Here is a 4,435-nt window from a genome sequence, read left to right as displayed (position 1 = left end):
GAGAATTTAAGACCAAACTAAGTGGAGGACAGTCTATCACTGAATGTGTGTGTAAAGAATTAATGGAAATCATTGATGCAAGAGCATCTTACATAACAAAAAAGAGGTGTGATCAATTTGATGTGTGGAGGAGAGAGAAAGTGACAAAAATAGAAAGACAAATAATTTTTAAAAATTAAAAAAGGGGAAAAAAGGTAAAAAGGCATTCCATTTACCAAGATACATAGGTAGCATAAATAGAAAAATAAGAAAATAGTAGTCATTTTATTTATCGAGGTGTGGAGGCAGCATCTTAGAAGTTTGTAGAAAGTTCCTTAAATCATGCAAAATGTAAATTTCTAATTGGTCCACATGGTGGTGCCTAGTTGTATTTGGGTGGGAAAATTTTTATTTTTTAAAGGTAGTCATATTTACCTTTTATCCCACATTGGTTGTGTCTGTAATATCTTGGATGGTAAGTGCCTATTTAAGAAAGGTGTATGATCATTTGTAATCAAGATCTTCAAGTGTAAGCTATTCAAGTGAAGCTTCAAGGTTTTATCTCTTCTTATATAGAATATTTGGAGGTGAAGGATCTTAATGTGTAAGATCTTGCTTGAGAAGATATTCTTGGTGAATCTGTTTGGGTTTAAGCTCTTTGGTTGTAAGCTCTTCATGAGTAAGCTCTTCAAGTAGAAGCTTTTCAAGTGGAAGCTCTTAAAGTATAAGATCTTTGGTTGTAATCTCTTCTTGTAGAAGCTCTCGGTGTGCAAGCTAGTTGGAAGCTCTTAGTGTAGAAGCTCCCTTATATTGTAAGAGTTCAGAGTTCTCTCATTTGGAGAATATTGTAATGAGTTTCAATTATTAATGGATGCTTTATGAAGCATTTTATCTTCTCTTTATCTCCATGTTGTTTTGATTTTGGTTATGAGTTGGTAAGGGTGGTGTGGTCCTTCATCAGTGGTATTAGAGCATATCTTTGTCTATGGTAGTAGAGTGGCCCCTTTGTCAAATGGTATCAGAGTGGGAGTTCCTAAGTCTGTGGATAGATTTTTGAATGTGAGGTAGTTTGCACTAGGACCTTGAGTTGGCTAATATTTCTCTTATGAAGACTTGAGCATGGAGAAGAGAAAGAAGAAGATGACATTTTTTATTGGATAGATTTTGAGGATTCCTATACTTGAGAAAATTAAAACAATAAATCAAGATTCGTAACAAGTTGCATTCTTTGATTTGTAGAAGCAAGTGAATGAATTAGAAGTAGAGTTGTAGAAGAGAAGAGTGCATCACTCAAAAAGAAATGTTAACAATTCTTTGGATGCAAAAAAGAAAGAAGATCTAGTGTCATATCATACATGTGATACAAAAGAAGAGTTGAAGAAGATGAAAGAGAAGTGGAAGAGCATCAAGATGACAAGACTCATGAGACCAAAGTTGATGAATTTTATTTGAAGACTACAACAATGGAGGAAGAGTACAGTATCTTAGTTGGAGATCAAAAAAGTGAAGTAGTTACATGCCTTGTTGATGACATGAAAGAAGTGAGTGAAGATGAATATGTGAAAGGGGTAAATTTCTATGAATTATGTAATGATGAATTTGAGATGAATTTGAAATATGATGATGGTTTATATGAGGATCTTGTTAGTGATGTGTGGTATGGAAAGGGAGATTGGTTTGGTATTGTTGAGTTGGAGGAGGATGAGAGTTATACTTGGAAAAAGTTCAAAATTGTAGAGTATTCTTAGTAGTAGATACTTGTTCTAGCTAGGTGTTGGAAAAGAAGAAAGAAGGCAATATATTGATGGTGGATACTTGTTCTAGTGTAGTGTTGGAAGAGAAGAAAAAATATTGTCATTGATAGCTACTTCATTTTGTGAATTCATATCTACAAAAATTTTCCTACTATGGGTGTTTGATGCAAGAGCACATCTTGCATCACAAAAAAGGGGTGTGATCAAAATTATAATTTTCAAAAAAAAAAATGTGCAAGAGAAAGTAACAAAAATATAAAGAAAAATAATAAAAAATAAATAAAAAAGGGGGAAAAGGTAAAAAGGCATTCCATTTACCAAGGTGCATAGGTGGCATAAATAGACATATAAGAAAATGGTAGTCATTTCATTTATCAAGGTGTGTAGGTGGCATCTTAGAAGTTTGTGGAAAGTTCCTTTAATCATGCATTTAATATTTTTTGTGATCCATAAAGAAAATGTAAATTTATAAATGGTCCATGTGGTGGTGCTTATTTGTATTTTGGGTGGGAAATTAATATTTGTTTTAAGGTAGTTGTATTTATCTTTTATCCTGTATTGGTTGTGTTTGTAATATCTTGGATGGTAAGTGCCTATTTAAGCAAGGCATGTGATCATTTGTTATCAAGCTCTTCAAGTGTAAGCTATTGAAGTGAAGCTTCAAGGTGCGATATCTTCTTATATAGAAGCTTTGGACACTACTACATTTAGCCTCATTTTTCTACCAAAATTTTTGACCATCAACTAAATAAGTTTAGGTTGGTCAGAATGTTAAGGCAAAAATTTCTTTTTTTTACATGTAAGTCCCATGTTCAACATGGGGCTTACATGTAAAATAAAGAAAAGTTTCATTCATTCACACACAGGTAAAGAAGAAAAACTTTCATTAATTCTCGAGAAATCCTAAAGGTATGAGCATGGGTGGGAGAAAAATTGGCACTTCATTCCCATGAGTACAAATTCACTTGAGCATGGGTAGGAGAAAAATTGGGACTTCATTCCTATGAGGAAAAATTTGCCTAGTTTTTCTCATTTCATTGCATGCCTCTTCCATTGCATGAATTTAACTTGTTATTAGCATGCTAATCAAGGGTTGGTGGATTGTGGCCATGAGAGATTCAGAGATGCCATCAGATTGGAATGTCAAGGGTAGAATTTTTCTATCTATACAACAATAGTTTTCCCTAGGCTATCAAATCCTCAATCATGTTTCTTATAATTCATACATAAGAAAGAGTGTTGGGTATTTGTTTTCCATTCAACATTGGGCCAAGAAAGTATATGATGCAAATGAGCATGGGTCTATAATCAATGAGAATTTGAGTACCCATTTTGATGTAGAGTTGATAGGAAAAGAGGTCCAGAGAGAGCCCATGCTGTAGTATGTGAATAAGCATAGCCGAAATAATAGAAGTATTGTAAACCCTTATATTCATTTTGGTTAGAGATTTGTCTAGCCTCGAGGGTTTCCTTTCGAGGATGTGGGTGACTTTTGTGTTGAGGATTACTATGGAGAGGTTTACAGTGGAAAACAATTTATTTAGTAGGGAACTACCAATGGGATTCCCAATGTGGATTTAGTGTTCTACTATACTAGAAAGTCTAGAATTGAAGCATTTGATATCATGTTTGATTCACATGCTCCACCAGTTTCCCTACCATAGGGTAATATGGCCCCTATGAATTTGTTTAATACTTTAATTCATTGCCCTATATTTTGGGGACTCATGCTTCTTATTTTTGTCAACACTATGGCCTTTGATATACTCAGGGGCTATTGGGCATAAAGGATTTTATGGGGATTGGTGGTTATATTTCCTTTTATCCTCCTACTACTCACAAAATTGATCAAACTTAGTCATATCCTTTTTCAGATGAGAAGGACCTCCATGTTAATGTAGGTCATTTGATTAAGTGTCTTATATCTTGGAGGTCTACCAAATTGACCCTATTTGAGAAGATTTTGGATTTGAGCCATTCCATAGCTGTAGAGGGCTTCTAGACTTTACAAGATGTGACTTTCACTACTGCTTGGCTTCAAGATCTACTGGTTGTGGGTTACCTTTAGCTAAGATTGTTGTCATTAGAGATAGGTAGGAAAAGTGTTGTAGTTTTCCATGGAGATCACAAATCGTTTCTTCCTTTGAAGCTTCCGTCAGTGCATCTTGGTGTTGAGGAAGTAGGTGTAGTGAATTTTGAGATTGGAAATCTGATTAGGTGGAGGAAGTTTTATGGGAATATAGTGCTTATCATGTACTATAGAAAACCTTTGAATTATATTGTTCTAGGGTGGAGAATGTTGTATGGTCTCATATTCAAGAGTGTGGTGGTTGTATTAGAGAAGAGTAATCTAGATCTTGGATTTGAGTATGCAAAGTGGTGGTAAGTTTACAAGTAAGTTTCATGGTTTACACCAGTTTCTGTATTTTGTCAATTTATTTTATTTTTTATGAAATCTCATTTTTCTTTAGGATCTTGTGGAAAAATATGTGATAGATCAAAACTATGGATCTTTTTTTCATCATTTGTAAACTGATGCCTACTACAAGATCTGATTATGTGATGCAACCATTAGAACATGTGCAAATGAAAATTTTGTATCTTTCATGCTTTTGTGATTTCTATGCCTAGAGAATTTAATAATTTTAGTGTTTTACTCCTACATTTGCTACTTATTATATTTTTCTTTTGAATTGTATTTA

The 4,435-nt window shown here is 33.9% G+C and overlaps 1 pseudogene; it reads left to right on the top strand.

Moving 5' to 3' along the window:
* Nucleotides 1–2,812: 2,812 nt before the first annotated feature.
* LOC149576699 (putative glycosyltransferase STELLO1 pseudogene) lies at nucleotides 2,813–4,131 on the top strand (annotated as a pseudogene).
* The last annotated feature ends 304 nt before the right edge of the window (nucleotides 4,132–4,435 follow it).

This window comes from Cupressus sempervirens, chromosome 1 (genome assembly GCF_028749045.1).
Source record: "Cupressus sempervirens isolate cs-2001-9-10 chromosome 1, ASM2874904v1, whole genome shotgun sequence".
Classification (NCBI taxonomy): domain Eukaryota; kingdom Viridiplantae; phylum Streptophyta; class Pinopsida; order Cupressales; family Cupressaceae; genus Cupressus; species Cupressus sempervirens.
Note: the sequence above shows the minus strand (reverse complement) of the source record. Positions and strands in the feature narration are given on the sequence as shown.